This window comes from Pongo abelii, chromosome 7, assembly GCF_028885655.2.
Source record: "Pongo abelii isolate AG06213 chromosome 7, NHGRI_mPonAbe1-v2.0_pri, whole genome shotgun sequence".
NCBI classification, from domain to species: Eukaryota; Metazoa; Chordata; class Mammalia; order Primates; family Hominidae; genus Pongo; species Pongo abelii.
Genome location: NC_071992.2, coordinates 70600650 through 70617975, shown reverse-complemented (window position 1 = coordinate 70617975; position 17326 = coordinate 70600650). Strand labels below are relative to the sequence as shown.

The 17326-nt window shown below is 41.7% G+C and overlaps 1 protein-coding gene and 1 non-coding gene across 3 annotated transcripts in view; one reads left to right on the top strand and one right to left on the bottom strand.

Annotated features, from left to right (window-relative positions):
* LYN (LYN proto-oncogene, Src family tyrosine kinase) overlaps nt 1–17326 on the bottom strand; it is a 133070-nt gene that overhangs the window by 99402 nt on the left and 16342 nt on the right. The window lies entirely within an intron of this gene.
* On the top strand, nt 10690–10822 carry LOC112134800 (small nucleolar RNA SNORA1). Its single transcript, XR_002916151.1, has one exon. It is a non-coding gene; the product is annotated as a small nucleolar RNA SNORA1 (small nucleolar RNA).

The following is a 17326-nucleotide window of genomic DNA, read 5'->3' as shown; positions in this document are numbered from 1 at the left end:
GGGTATTTGCATTTGTAGCAAACAATATAGGTAATTCTTATACTCACTTGACTTAGGGGACACTTTTGTCCCCTACTAAAATCTGAATACCTTTGGAAAGAAAGCAACATAGCAAACTTTAAGACTATTTATATTTCAATGTGAATTATTTGGTAAAAGCTTTTTGCTAAAAGATTTTAACAGAGAGGCTCGGGGAGAAGGAAATGATCATGGGATATGTCCAGTTTTGATTTTTGCAAAAAGTTTTTTGGATATGAGGCCAGTTTATATCCAACCCCTTTGTAATCAAAATACTTACCTAGTAAAATGGTTTCAACAGGCAGAGATCCCACTAACTCTATTACATCATTTATCATTTTTAATAAGTAGCATCATCAATTCTTCTAGTGGTTAAATATTGATAATACAAAATATAGATTTAATTATGAAATTTCATTACTATATAAAAGTAAAGTCAAGGGGAATAAACTTTTTATGCAAGGGCCATTTTAAGAAAAATTATATTTGTAGTCCATTAAAAAAGATATATTTTTAATCAGGAAATATAATACTGTAACTGTGCTTATGTGCATTTCTTTTTTCCTTATAATGAAAGAATTTCTTTTCTTCTGTTTTTTTTTTTTTTTTTTTTTTTTTTTTAAGATGGAATCTCACTCTGTCACCCAGGCTGGAATGCAGTGGCGTAATCTCAGCTCACTGCAACCTCTGCCTCCCACGTTCAAGCGATTCTCCTGCCTCAGCCTCCTGAGTAGCTGGGATTACAGGCGTGTGCCAACATGCCCAGCTAATTTTTTGTATTTTTAGTAGCGACGGGGTTTCGCCATGTTGGCCAAGCTGGTCTCGAACTCCTGGACCTCAGGTGATCTGCTTGCCTTGACCTCCCAAAGTGCGGGATTACAGGCATAAGCCACCATGCCCAGCCAAGAATGTCTTCTTTGGGTTAAAGTTTCAAAAACTACTTAAGCGCAGGCCTGGTATGGTCTAAACATAATGTTAATTTTATAAAGGTTGTGACGAGGAGTATTCAAGCCTGATTTCTTTCCTTGACTGGCTTTCATTGCAAAATAACCACTTCATTACGAAAAACATTTTGTTTCATTATGCCTAGCAATGCATCCTTAAAGATACATTGCAAAAGGGGCACACAGAAGTCTGTTACACAATGAAATATTCTTTACTCAAATTCCTTTGGAGTACATTTATTTTTACCATCATTTCTTTTCTTGCAGCAGTCTAGCTGGTGTTTAAATGATTATCTCTAAGGTAGCTTGCCCCAGTCACACTGTGCTCTAAGTTGTTCCTCTCTCCTTCCATTTGAGCAGGGAAACACTAGATGGGAGAAAGCGCGGAGAGGGCTAGAAGGGATGTGGTAGAACACGCCACGACAATACTGAGCTCACTCAGAATCAAACTTCCACATCTCCATTTGGACGCCCACCACACCCCGTCAATAAGACCTGTCCATATCATAACACGCTTGAAACCCACTCCCCTCCCATCTTCTCCATCTCAGTAAAGGGCACCAGGTGCTGAAGTTTAAAACCAAGAAGTTGCCCTTGATTCCTCTGTTTCCCAATCTTCAAATCAAATTCATCAGCAAGCCCTTTCCACGGACATGCAAAACCTATCCCCAATCTCATGTTGCTTTGACCGCCTGCCTCAGTCTCCAGGGCAGGTGCCCCACAGATCATAGGACTGCCCCCAGGGTTACCAGATAAAATACAGGACACCTTAGTATAATGGCATTTCACATATGTATAAATACTTCCCCAATTCAGACTTCTTTCCACCAAGTAGTGAATGTACATTTCCACCTGCTGCCCCTACGAGTTCAGGGTCACCAGGACAGTCATCTCAGTCTGTACAAAAGAGATGGTTGACGCAATTCCTTGAGTGTTTCATTGTATTTTAACCTTGTAATTTTTAAAATTTAGTAAAAAACCGGTTGGATGCCGTGGCTCACGCCCGTAATCCCAACACTTTGGGAGGTCAAGGTGGGCAGATCACTTGAGGTCAGGAGTTCAAGAGCAGCCTGACCAGCATGGTGAAACTCTGTCTCTACTAAAACAAACAAACAAACAAACAAACAAACAAAAAATATATATATATATATAAATTAGCCGGGCATGGTGGTGGGCGCCTGTAGGCCCAGCTACTTGGTAGGCTAAGGCAGGAGAATCGCTCGAACCCAGGAAGCAGAGGTTGCAGTGAGCTGAGACTGTGCCACTGCACTCCAGTCTGGGCATCAGAGCGAGACTCTGTCTCAAAAAAAAAAAAAAAAAAAAAATTAGTAAAAAGCCAAAAAACCAAGGTGTTGATATGAAAACTACAAAAAGCAGAGGTGCCACAAACCTAATTCAACTGCAACAAGATGAAAATCACAAGGCAGGCTGAAAGCAGGGACTCTTCAGCTATAAGCAAAACAATTTTTGACTTAAGCTTATAGCCTTATTGGGAAGAAAATACATAAAATTAAAGAACAAAAGTGAAACCTGAACATATCTTGGAAGTTATGTCTAACAACCCCAAAATTCATATGGAACCAAAAGACAGCACAAATAGCCAAAGCAATCCTGTCCAGAAGGAGCAAAGCTAGAGGCATCGTATTACTTGACTTCAAATTATTCTGCAAGGATATAGTCACCAAAACAGCATGGTACTGGCATAAAAATAGATACACAGATCAATGGGACAGAATAGAGAACCCAGAAATAAAGCTATAAATCTATGGCCAGCTGATCTTTGACAAAGTCAACAAAAACATACACTGGGAAAAGGATACCCTTTTCAATAAATGGTGCTACAAAAACTGGTTGCCATATGCAGAAGAATGAAACTGGACTCCATATCTCTTACCATATACAAAAATCAACTCAAGATGAATTAAAGACTTAAATGTATGACATGAAAGCATAAAAATACTAGAAGAAAATCTAGGGAAAACACTTCTGGATATTGGTCTAGGCAAAGAATTCATGACTAAGACCTCAAAAGCACAGGCAACAAAAACTAAAGTAGACAAATGAGACTTACTTAAACTAAAAAGCTTTGCACAGCAAAAGAAATACTCAACAGGAATGAACAGACAACCTGCAGAATGGGAGAAAGTATTTGCAAACTATGCCTTCGACAGAGGACTAATATGCAGAATTTACAAGAAACTCAAACAACTCAAAAAAAAAAAAAAAAGACACACACACACACACACACACACACAAACCAACCCCGTTAAAAAGTGGGCAAAGAACATGAATACATATTTTTCAAAAAAAAATACATACAAATAGCCAGCAAGCATATGAAAAAAATCCTCAACGTCACTAATCATTAACACCAATCATCAGAAAAATGCAAATTAAAACCCCAATGAGACTTCATCTTACACCACTCAGAATGGCTATTATTCAAAAGTTGAAAAACAAGAAGTCGATAGATATTGGTGAGGTTGCAGAGAAAAGGCAATGCTTATACACTATTGGTGGGAATACAAATTAGTACAACTACTATGGAAAACAGTATGGAGATTTCTCAAATAATGAAAACTGGAACTACCATTGATGCAGCAATCTCACTGCTGGGTATCTACTCAAAAGAAAAGAAATCATTACATTAAAAAGAACAAGTGCTTGTATGTTTATTGGAGCACTATTCAGAATAGCAAAGATATGCAATCAACCTAAATGTCCATCAGCGGATGACTAGATAAAGAAAATGTGCTGAGGAGCCAATGGGGCGAATCTGCCATCTGTGGGATTATGACTGAACATGTCCAAGTCAGAATCCCACTCAGGCGGAACCTACGGCAGCACCACAGAGCCTCCATGGGCCTTGTTGGCCCTGGATGGCTGGTCCCCACTGTCCCCACTAGAGAACCACTCTCCCCAATGCCAGGACTGGGGTCCAGGGCAGAGAGGTCCTCCTCCTGGGAAACAGGGTGCAACTGGAAATGCAGTTGGCCCCTGGCCCATCATGTGGCACACATTCATGGGGAACCTGGCCCTAAACCATTCCTAGACCACCTGCTTCTGGGTCAGGGTTTTCTACTTAGCAGAGCAGCAAATTCGCCGCGATCTACTGAAAGCCCTTGACACTAGTGTTTGAAATAAAAATAAATGAAGAAATAAAAGTAAAGAAAATGTGATGTGTGTGTGTGTGTGTGTGTATATATATATACATACACAATGGAATACTATTCAGCCATAAAAAAGAATAAAATTATGTATTTTGCAGCCATAAAAAATAAAATTATGTATTTTGCAGCAACATAGATGGAAGAGGAGGCCATTATCTTAAGTAAAACAATTTATAAAGTCAAATACTGCATGTTCTCACTTATAAGTGGGAGCTAAATAATCCGCACACATGGACACAGAATGTGGAATGACAAGCAATGGAGACTTTGGAGGGTAAGAGGATGGGAAAGGGGTGAGAGAGAAATTACTTAGTGGGTACAATGTGTGCTACACAGATGATGGTTACACTAAAAGCCCAGACTTCACCACTCTGCAATATATCCATGTAACAAAACTGCACTTGTACCTCTTAATATTGTATAAGTAAAAAAGAAAGAAAATTATATCTAAAAAGGAATGTGCAATTATAAAAGGTTTAAACAGCTTTGGCGCAGTGGCTCAGGCCTGGAATCCCAACACTTTGGGAGGCTGAGGTGGGCGGATCACCTGAGATCAGGAGTTCAAGACCAGCCTGGTCAATGTGGTGAAACCCTGTCTCTACTAAAAATACAAAAATTAGCAGGTCGTGGTGGGGGGTGCCTGTAATCCCAGCTACTTGGGAGGCCACGGCAGGAGAATCGCTTGAACCTGGGAGGCGGAGGTTGCAGTGAGTCGAGATTGCACCACTGCACTCCAGCCTGGGTGACACAGTGAGACTCTGTCTCAAATAAATAAATAAATAAACAAACAAACAAACAAATAAATAAATGGTTTAAACAGCTTAGCTGTCTGGGAATTGATGTCCTTATCACCTTTAATTCTATTTTTAGTTTTCAAGCTTAGGAGGAAAAAACGGGCTGCCTGCAAATCTTCCATGGTATGGCTAACGAGCAGTGTGACCTCAAGCAGCATATGCTAATCCTTCCCAGGATTTTATAATCCTCTTTATTCATTAGAACTGTTGGAGTTTCTAAACAAGTAAAACTTGAAGTTTTGGTTTCAACCCTTACAATCTGCTAAGGTAATAAAATGTTTGCAATAGTAATTCAGCCCTTTCTCTTATTTAGTTATACATTTTTTAAAATTTGTATTTATTTATTTAAACTACTTATTTATGTGAAACAGGGTCTCACTCTGTCACCCAGGCTGGAGTCCAGTGGCCCTATCACAGTTCACTGCAGCCTCGACCTCCCAGGCCCAAGCAACCCTCTCACCTCAGCCTCCCTAGTAGCTGGGACCACAGGCGTGCACCACCACGCCCTGTTAATTTTTTTTATTTTTGTAGAAACAGGGTCTCCCTATGTTGCCTAGGCTGGTCTTGAACTCCTGGGCTCAAGCAATCCTTCCACCTGGGCCTCCCAAAGTGCTGGGATTACAGGTGTGAGCCACTATGCCCAGCCAAGTGTGATTTTCCATCAAAAAAAAGCACCTACAATGAAAGGTAAAGATCCTAACTGTGCTGACATCAGTTCTGATAGATGTATGCGCCCACGTAACCACCTTCCAAAACCAGACACAGAGCTTTCTTGCCACCTCACAGACCCACTGTGCTCCTTTCTAAGGCATCCCCTCTCATGACCCTGTTCCTGAACTTCACAGAAATGAAGTGCATATTCTTATCTGTTTGACTTATTTTATTGAAAATAATGTTTATCATAGAACACGTTATAGGTGAAAAAAAAAGTTTTTGAGATTCAATCAATGTTGAATATATCACTGTCTCATTTTTTTGGTTGAGTAGTACCCCATTTTATGAATATATCAAAATGTTTTGAACCACTCTTCTGATAATGAACATCTGAGATATTTCCAGGGTTGCATAATATTATGAATAAAGCTGCCATATATAGAACTGGACATGTGTTTTTGTGGACCTATGTTTTTCTTTCTCTTGGATTAATATCTAGAAGTGGAATTCCTTGATCATGAGGTAGATGTATGTAGATTTTCTAAGAAATGACCAAAGGGTTTCCTGCAAGTGGCTGTACCTGTTTATACTCTTCTCCCTGATCCTTGCCAGCATTTGGTCAGTCTGTTTTGTAAGGGATGGCAATGGCTCACTGAGCAAGCATTCATGATCCAGGAAGAGGAAAAATCATTCTCAATAGGACAGGGTTACTAAGGACAGGGCTCTCAGCTTACAGGAGGGCTGCTCCTTCTTCCTCCATCTGGAGGCTTACACCTCAGCTCAACTGTTGTTCAAATGGGGTACATTTCATTTATTTCTCTGTCTCTCTCCTCTCTCTCTTTTTTTTTTTCTTTTTCTTTTTTTTTTGGTAGAGACTGGGTCTTGCTATGTTGCCCAAGCTGATCTCAAATTCTTGACCTCGGCCAGGTGCGATGGCTCACACCTGTAATCCCAGTACTTTGGGAGGCCAAGACAGGTGGATTACCTGAGGTGAGGAGTTCAAGACTAGCCTGGGCAACATGGTGAAACTCTGTTTCTACTAAAAATACAAAAATTAGCTGGGTGTGGTGGTGGGCGCATGTAATCCCAGCTACTTGGGAGGCTGAAGGTGAATCACTTGAACCCAGGAGGTGGAAGTTGCAGTGAACCGAAATCACGCCATTGCTGCGTGTGATTTCACTCCAGTCTGGGCGACAGATTGAAACTCTGTCAAAAAACAAAACGAAAACAAATTCTTGGCCTCAAGCAATCCTCCCACCTCAACCTCCCAAAGTACTGGTATTACAGGCATGAGCCACTGTGCCTGGCCCACTGATTTTCTTTTTTATCAAAGCATGTTCATATACTCTTTCACAACCAACCCCAATTAAATCCTGATAAGAAATTCTAACAGATGGCAAAAGATGGCTCAGAAATGGAGTAATTTGCCCAGAGTTTACAGGGCGACCTCACCATCCCAGCCCTCTGACTAAACAGGTGCTGCATATCTGCACATATCAGATAAACTACTGTATGGAAAAAGAAAGAAAAGCAACAACACAAAACTACTGAATGCTGTGAGTTATGTAGAACTATGCTGCACTTGGTGGTTTCTGACTACATGCTCCTTTCTCACTATGGACTTCTTTCCAGAAGTCAAGATGAATGGGCGACCTCTGGGACTGCCAGAGGTGTGTCCCAGGAACAGAGGAGTGGGCTCTTTGCATGGGAGACACTCCAGGCCTGAATGAGAAGTCCCTGGAGCAAGGTACTTCATGCACTCACATGATGCATATGACACAGACAAGGCAACAGACAACGCAACGCTGTTTTGGTGAGTGAGGCTCTCCCAATAGATGGGAGAGGAGTGAGGCTCTCCCAATAGATGGGAGAGGAGTGAGGCTCTCCCAATAGATGGGAGAGGAGTGAGGCTCTCCCAATAGATGGGAGAGGAGTGAGGCTCTCCCAATAGATGGGAGAGGAGTGAGGCTCTCCCAATAGATGGGAGAGGAGTGAGGCTCTCCCAATAGATGGGAGAGGAGTGAGGCTCTCCCAATAGATGGGAGAGGAGTGAGGCTCTCCCAATAGATGGGAGAGGAGTGAGGCTCTCCCAATAGATGGGAGAGGAGTGAGGCTCTCCCAATAGATGGGAGAGGAGTGAGGCTCTCCCAATAGATGGGAGAGGAGTGAGGCTCTCCCAATAGATGGGAGAGGAGTGAGGCTCTCCCAATAGATGGGAGAGGAGTGAGGCTCTCCCAATAGATGGGAGAGGAGTGAGGCTCTCCCTGCTCCCCTGCCCATTCTGTAGGCCTCTTAAGTGTTTGGGGGTGACTGGGAAAAGAAAGGACTCCAACCCTGAGAAACTATCCCTCCTCTTAACTGGGACATTTGTGGTTCCCTTTTCCCAAGATGACCTTGCAGTAGCTTTTCTAGCTGGGTAGCTAGCAATTCTGGACACATCTCAGCACTCCAGGACATCTGACATTCAGGTGGGAACTGACTGGATATTAACAGGGATACCTTAATTCACTGATCACCATGTTGTCTTTTGTCTTTTTTTCTTTCTTTCTTTTTTTTTTTTTTTTTGAGACAGAGTTTCACTCTTGTTGCCCAGGCTGGAGTGCAATGGCACGATACCGGCTCACTGCAATCTCCACCTCCTGGGTTCAAGTAATTCTCCTGCTCAGCCTCCGGAGTAGCTGGAATTACAGGTGCCTGCCACCACGCCTGGCTAATTTTTTGTATTTTTAGTAGAGATGTGGTTTTACCATGTTGGCCAGGCTGGCCTTGAACTCCTGACCTCAGGTGATCCGCCTGCCTCAGCCTCCCAAAGCGCTGGGATTACAGGCACGAGCCACCACGCCCAGCCAGGTCACCATGTTTTCTAAAATAGCCCAAAGATTCCCATGTAGCTGAATCTAGTAAAATGATTCTCATCCTTGGTACACAAGCAGAATCATCTGGGGAACTCTAAAAAATACTGATGCCTAGGTCCCCCACCATTCCCATTTCATTGGTTAGGGAGCAGCTTGGGCATGGGGAGGTTTAAATGCTCCCCACTGATTCTAATGAGCAGCCAGGGTTGAGAACCACTAGCCACACCCTACACTACAACCTTACCTGCTTTTGAAAAAGGGTAAAATGCACAGTCCAATAATGTAGGGAACCTTGCCAAACCCTGAGCTCCACCTTAGAATTGAAATAATAGCAATGGAAACCAGTTATGTTTCTTTATCTTCTTCTTTTTTTTTTTTTTTTTGAGATGGAGTCACGCTCTGTTACAAGGCTGGAGAGCAGTGGCGCAATCTCGGCTCACTGCAAAATCCACCTCTCGGGCTCAAGCAATTCTCCTGCCTCAGCCTCCCGTGTAGCTGGGATTACAGGCGTGAGCCACCGCACCTGGCCATTTCTTTATCTTTTATAGGTGCATGATCTGCAGGGTAACACATACAGAAATTATCTTGTGTGGCATCATAATTCCATGCCCTATTAAAGAGTGGAGACTGGAATTTATCCACCGCCAACCTAACCCCATACGTGAACTCAGAACAGAAAAAATGCTCAGAAAAAAGGGTGGTCTGTGATTGACAGATAGAACCCAGGATTGTAAATACATTTGCTGGTGTTCAGTAAAGTTTAGTAAAGTTGAATTTCATATCATATTTCATATCATATTCTAAGAAATTTATTTTCATTCCATCAACCCGACAGCCAAATAATTGAGTTACTTACTCCTGAATTTGGTTACACTATAGCCATAAAGAAAATGTTGGTATTTACAAAGTATTAGCTTCAGGGTATATTTTATTTAAAAAATTGTTCATCATACTTATTTCAGATTTATCTATAAAAGTCCTGCTATTATTTTTTTTAATTTCAGGAGTCATTCTACCTCATTGTTTATCAACTTTCAGAGAACAAATTTTTTACAAGTGATAAAGTAATTCTACTTTATGTTTGAAACTCCAAGCTCTATATAAATGATAAAACACTTTTTTTTTTGAGACTCTGTCTTACTCTGTTGTAATGGCACAATCACAGCCCAGTGCAGCTGCAACCTCCAAGGCTCAAGCAGATCCTCCCATCTCAGCCTCCCAAGTAGCTAGCTGGGACTACAGGGCCGTGCCACCATGCCTGACTAATTTCTTTTTATTTTCTGTAAAGATAGGGTCTCTCTATGTTGCCCAGGCTGGTGTCAAACTCCTGGGCTCAAGTAATCCTCCTGCCTTGGCCTCCCATAGTGCTGGGATTACAGGTGTGAGCTACCATGCCCAGCCTGGATAAAACACTTTAAATTCTACATTTAGAATAATAGCCAGGTTAATCATACATAGGTAACAAGTTACTTTCAAAAGGAAGGTCTCAATAAACCTCAATTATTCAGATTAGATTATCAACATAGAAACAGAAAGAGCTTACGGTGAAAAATATCTTTCCAGGAAATGATTTATCCCTGATCTTAAAGGGAAAACTTAGAAAAGTAGCAAATTTTCAACCTATTCAGCTCATGAAAAGTTGGTAATCAAAAACACTCAAGTAGTTTTTTAGTCTCTTGTTCAAGTTTATTTAATCTTTGTCTACTTTCCCTCACAGGGCATGATACTGGAATCTCTCTGTTCTTTTGAATAGTTTAAATAAACACCTCAAAGAAGAGCTGCTCACCATGAAGACAACTTCCCATTCAAGAAAGTACAAGGCCTGGCACGGTGGCTTTCGCCTGTAATCCCAGCATTTTGGGAGGCCAAGGCGGGCAAATCACTTGAGGTCAGGAGTTCGAGACCAGCCTGGCCAACGTGGTGAAATCCCGTCTCTACCAAATATATAAAAATTAGCTGGGCGTAGGCCGAGCGCAGTGGCTCATGCCTGTAATCCCAGCACTGTGGGAGGCTGAAGTGGGCGGATCACAAAGTCAGGATTTCGAGACCAGCCTGGCCAATATGGTGAAACCCTATCTGTACTAAAAAATACAAAATTAGCTGGGTATGGTGGCACACACCTGTAGTCCCAGCTACTTGGGAGGCTGAGGCAGGAGCCTCTCTGGAACCCAAGAGGCGGAGGTTGCAGTGAGTGGAGATTGCGCCACTGCACACCAGCCTGGGTGACAAAGAGAGACTCCTTCTCCAAAAAAAAAGCCTCATGCTAGATGAGAATGGGCACTGTTGATCATGGTGTCCAAAAATAGTTAATGTGGCTAAATTGAGACAGGTTATGTTTCCATCACAGTATGCATATTGCAGTGGTGATAATGAGACCTGTAACATTTTGCCATGCTTATGAGTAAAATATGTAGGAGAAAAATGTTGACTTTAAAAATAACATTTAAGTAATAAGAAATTTTCAGCTCTTATCTCATAGGACTACTGTTGTTGCTGTTTTTTTTTGTATGCTATATATTGACTGAAACATTGTAATGTGGTACATGACTGTGTCTTGGATCAGGTGTCAAAATGTAAGTGTACTTTGTACAATTCAACTTCTAGAAAAAAAAAAATTAGCTGGGCATTGCGGAGCGCACCTGTAATTCCAGCTACTCAGGAGGCTGAGGCAGGAGAATTGCTTGAACCTGGGAGGTGGAAGTTGCAGTGAGCTGAGCTCACGCCACTGCACTCCAGCCTGGGCTAGAGTGAAATTCCGTCTCAAAAAAAAAAAAAAAGAAAGAAAGTACACTGTTACGGCCAGGTGCGATGGCTCACGCCTATCATCCCAGCAGTTTGGGAGGCCAAAGTGGGTGGATCACCTGAGGTCGGGAGTTTGAGACCAGCCTGACCAACATGTAGAAACCTTGTCTCTACTAAAAATACAAAATTAGCCGAGCGTGGTGGCGCATGCCTGCAATCCCAGCTACTCGGGAGGCTGAGGCGGGAGAATCGCTTGAACCCGGGAGGCGGAGGTTGCGGTGAGCCAAGATCGCACCATTGCAGTCCAGTCTGGGCAACAAGAGTGAAACTCGTCTCAAAAAAAAAGGAAGTACAGGTACGTTTTTCAGAATGATGATACATCACTGACTCACTTCGTTTCTGCAACCAGATCCTTTCCTGTGTCTGTGCAGTCATGACTCCATTGCTGCCCTGAGGTGGTATATTAACCCAAATCACAGTCTGAATGTCATTTCTGGTTTAGGTTCTTCCCTATTTATCTTTGGTTGAGCCAGGAAATGCAACTTGATAATGACTCAGCACAAGCTATTCAGCTGGGAGCCGGTTCCTAGCCACATCCAGCTCTGCACTGGAAATATCTGAAGTGGTCAGTCTAGGATACAGCAGTGCTGCTGTAGCTTCCAGGTAGGGTTTCCTGAAGTGTATGCCCCATGCTCTTTCTGAATCAGCACTGAAAATATTCATGCAGGACCTCCTCCTACCCTACCTGACCCCACAGAGCAAGAGCAATACATTCCTCTGCCTGTCACCAGGCCCTAAGCTGCCAAGTTTGGGGGATACTAAGTCCAGGGAAACCACCAGAAGTAGTTCCAGGGAGGCCACAGGTGTGCAAAAGAAGGATCCCATGCATGAGCCCAAGAAAGAGTCCAAAGCCTGGCCTTGAGATTAAACAGTTCAATTAAACAGTTCCTTTCATATTAAAGTCAATGTAAAAATACCATCACTTACACTGACTTCATCAGACAAGAGAACACTGGGGTTTTGCTTAAAGAATCATCTGACAGCCTCAGTAATGAAAGGAGGTGGAGGAATTCTATCACTTTTCCTGTTTTAAAGGATGAGGTGAAGTCTTATCCATTTTGTAACTGCTATTCTAATCGGAGAACTATTCAGAAGTGGAAACATCTATTCGTAAAGTATTATGGGGGGAAGGAGAGGGAAAAAAAAGTATTATGAACATCATATAAGACACACGGCCACGAAGTGCCCAAGTGCTGAGCAAAAGCACTGGCAGTACGGTTTATATCACTTCCCAATAAACAACCAGTTTTGCTCAGGCATCATAGAGGCACTGCTGCAAATGCCACCAAGAAACCAGAACAGGAAAGGGGCTATGTGGTTCACTCAATCCACGTCTTCTTTGCCAATTATCCTTCTTTTTATTGTTAGTAAACTCTCAACTAGAACCTTAATAACTTTTCAATGTCTAAGGTTTTGTGGCAGCATTTTAAGATAAAGAGTTAGGAGAATATAAGATTTCCAAGAGCTACTCTCCTTAATGTGGAAAAAAATGCAAGCTAGATAAGTATTTAGCAAAAGTATGAGATACATACTGAAGAGAAGGTTTAATCCAAACATAATTAAATCTTAGCTATAAAAAAATTATTAGCTTTGCTTTGGCAAAAGAAGAAAATTAAACTGGGCACAATGGCTCACACTTATAATCCCAATACTTTGGGATGCCAAGACTGGAGGATCATTTGAGGCCACGAGTTTGAGACTAGCCTGGGCACCATAGTAAGGTCTTATCTCCACCAAAAATAAAAAATAAAAATTAGCTGGGCATGGTGATGTGACTCTGAAGTCTCAGCTACTTGGGAAGCTGAGGCAGGAGGACCACTTGAGCCAAGGAGTTCAAGGCTGCAGTGAGCAATGATCACATCACTGTACTTCAGCCTGGGCAACACAATGAAATCCCATCTCTAAAAAAAATAAAAAATAAAAAAGAGGAAGACTATTTTCCCCCCAACAAATAGTGACATTTATATTAGATATAAACTAAGTTGTCAGCTGAAGTTAATGCAGAAAAGCTCAACTGGCTTGACACTCATCATGCTTTAAACTTGATGCAATGTTTAAATATTCATTGCAACTCCAATGAATTTTTTTCTTCTTCATTTTTCCAAGCTATGGTTATAGTAAAAATTGCACCAAGTTGGCAGAACTGGGGGCTCTCTTGTTTTGGCCATGCTGACTGGTTTTCAGTGTCTGAGCTCTTGTCTTCCTCAAGTCAGAGTGGCAGCACATTAGATTCCTGGAGCAGTAGTTAAGCTTGAGCAAAACATCCTAGGTCCAAGTTCCAGCTCCACCTCATACAGTGACATGACATTGGCAAGGTAATTAATCTTTACTTATCTGCAGAAAAGGGATGATAAGGCCGGGCACGGAGGCTCATGCCTGTAATCCTAGCACTTTGGGAGGCGGAGGCAGGTGGATTGCCTAAACTCAGACCAGCCTAGGCAACACGGTGAAACCCCATCTCTACTAAAATACAAAAAATTAGCCGGGCATGGTGGCATGTGCCTGCAATCCCAGCTACTTGGGAAGCTGAGACAGGAGAATCACTTGAACTCGGGAGGTAGAGGTTGCAGTGAACTGAGATTGTGCCACTGCACTCCAGCCTGGGTAACAGTGTAAGACCCCATCTCAAAAAAGAAAAGAAAAAAGAAAAGAAAAGAAAAGGGATGATAACTGTACCAATTTCACACACTTGTTATGAGGATTGGTTGAATACAATCTTGATGAGTGTTTAGAAGAACGAATAACATACCGTGTACACTCAATAAATGTTCCCTGCATTATATTTATTATACATTTCCCAGAAGTGATCTTATTCCTGCGTTTACATTTATGTTAATGTATAAATTCTGCTTGATAAACTAAAGTCAAGGACATTATGTTCCACATATTATAATTGTGATTTTTTAAAAAATAACCTTTCAAAGTTAAATAAAACAAACACATCAGTTTAGGGGTCAGACTGACTTGGGTTCCATTTACTTAGTAGTTAAGTGAGCATAATATTTATTATCCCCAAGCATCTGTTTCCTTATCAATAACAAGAATATCAATATTACACCTTTTAAGGAATTGACTACCTAACAGAGGACAAATATTTACTAAAGGATTAATATTTTTTACTATATTTTCTGTGAAAGGTAATTATTGCCTGATACAAAAGTAAAACAGGTAGTAACTGTGCTGGCATTACTGTAAAACTCTTCCAACTAAGAAAGAAACTTAGCTGGGTACAGTGTTTCATGCCTGTAATCCCAACACTTTGGGCAATATATGGAGACCTCATCCTTACAAAAAATAAAAAAATTAGCCCGGCACAGTGGTGTACACCTGTGGTCCCAGCTACCCGGGAGGCTGAGGCAGGAGGATCGCCTGAGCCCAGAAGGTCAGAGGCTACTGTGATCCGTGATTGTGCCACTGCACTCCAGGCATCAGAGCAAGAAACTGTCTATTTAAAAAAAGGAAATCATTAATACCAGTTTCCTGAAATTTATTATAGACCTAGAAATAGATTAGTGACTGCCTAGGACAAGGGGAAGAGAGTAGTGAGGGCTAAAGGATATAGAATTTCTTTTTGTATAATAAAAATGTTCTAAAATTGATTGTGGTGATGATTGCACAACTCTGTGAACATACTAAAAATCACTGAATTGTATACTTTAATTGAGTGAATTACACAATATGTGAATTATATCTCAATAAAACTATTATTCGGCTGGGTGTGGGTGGCTCACACCTGTAATCTCAACACTATGGGAGGCCAAGGCAGGTGAATCACTTGAGTCCAGTAGTTCAAGACCAGCCTGGGCAACATGGTGAGACTTTGTCTCTACTAAAAATACAAAAATTAGCCAGGCATGGTTGCACGTGCCTGTGGTCTCAGCTACTTGGGAGGCTGAGATGGGAGGATTGCTTGAACATGGAAGGCAGAGGCTGCAGTGAGCTGAGAGTGTGCCACTGTACTCCAGCCTGGGTGACGGAGTGAGACTCTGTCTCAAAACAAAATTAAAAGTAAAAATGAAGCTGTTATTACAAAAGACAATAAAATGATCACATACAGTATGAATCTATTTATATGACATTACAGAAAAAACAAAACAATGGGGACAGACAACAGGTCAGCAGTTGCCAGGCATTGGGCTGGGGGTGGCACAAGAAAGTTTTTTTTTTTGTGGGAGGGTGTGACAGAACTTTTCTGTATTCTCATTATGAAAATAATTCAATGAATCTGCACATGTATTAAAATTCATAGAGCTATATAGCAAAATTTTTAAGTTGATTTAAAAAACATAAAAAGTTTTCTTAAAATTGTCTATTTTCATTTTAATTTTTTCCAACGAAAAAAATTGCTTACTAATCTTTAAGTTTTTGTTGTTGTTGTTGTTGTTGTTTGTGAGACAGGGTCTCACTGTCACCCAGGCTGGAGTGCAGTGGCACGATCTCGACTCACTGCAGCCTCCACCTCTCAGGCTCAAGCAATCCTCCCACCTCAGCCTCCTGAGTAGCTGGGAATACAGGCCCATGCCACCACTCTTGGCTAATTTTTAAAATTTCCTATAGAGATGAGGTCTCACTATGTTGCCTAGGATGGTCTCAAACTTCTGCGCTCAAGTGATCTTCCTGCCTCGGCCTCCCAAAGTGCTAGCATTACAGGTGTGAGCAACTGCGCCTGACCTTAAAAGTTATTCTGATGGCTAAGAGTGCTTATATCCCATTACTAAAGATTATGAAATATTTTAGATACATATGAAGTAGTAGTAGTAGTAGTAGATTTTCTGTTAAAATAGAGGAGAAATTGAGGTAGGAAAGGCAAATTTGAACAGTAAGACAGAACTGTTACTAGACTCTGGGGGTCTTGTGCCGTCAACCCCTCGAAACCACCATGTGCAAAGTCGGAGGTGTGCTCAGCGTCAGAATGCTCCCTCCTGATCTCAAGTCTTGGTAAAACTTCCAGAAGCATGTAGCTTATTATTATGAGGAGGAGGGAAGTACCTTTAAGGTACAACAGAGAAAGCTTTACTGTTCTTAATCTAAACTCTGCATTTTCATTTATGTGGCATGATAGGCGTCACATGAATCAAAGTTCTAATATACTGTTGCTTGATTTTCAGCTCCTTATCAGGAGAAATTAGGTCAAGACTGTAATGCGATCAATCAGAAGATACCTGTGGACGTTGAAACTGCATAAAGCCAGCGTTCAGGTGAGTAACATGGTTCTCCAACCAGGTCATTCCATTGCAGTTATTTCCTCATCATTTAAATGAAGTTTAGGCCGGGTGCGGCGGCTCATGCCTGTAATCCCAGCACTTTGGGAGGCCAAGGCAGGCGGATCACCTAAGGTCAGGAGTTTGAGATCAACCTGGCCAACATGGCAAAACCCCGTCTCTACTAAAAATACAAAAATTAGCTGGGGGTGATGGCGGGCACCTGTAGTCCCAGCAACTCAGGAGGCTGAGGTAGGGAGAATCGCTTGAACCCGGAAGGCAGAGGTTGCGGTGAGCCAAGATCACGCCACTGCACTCCAACCTGGTTAATAGAGCGAGGCTCTGTCTCTAAATAAATAAATAAATAAACGTGAGAAGCTTGGGGGGAATGCCTCTCTTACTAAATTAGGTATGGTTTTTATTCTAGGTTTCTTTTTTTAAAAATTTTTTTATTATACTTTAATTTCTAAGATACGTGTGCCGAACATGCAGGTTTGTTACACAGGTATACACGAGCCATGGTGGTTTGCTGTACCCACCATCCCGTCATCTACATTAGGTATTTCTCCTAATGCCATCTCTCCCTTAGGCCCCCAACCCCCCGACAGGCCCCGGTGTGTGATGTTCTCCTCCCTGTGTCCATGTGTTCTCATTGTTCAGCTCCCACTTATGAGTAAGAACACACGGTGTTTGGTTTTCTGTTCTTATGTTAGTTTGCTGAGAATGATGGTTTCCAGCTTCATCCATGTCCCTGCTATTCTGTTTCTTTATTTATAAACTTGCTTTTGTTTCTTTGTTTGATGTTGTTGTTTCGTTTTCTTTTCTTATTGTTTTTCAGAGATGAGAGTCTTGCTCTGTTACCCAGGCTGGAGTGCAGTGGCATAATCA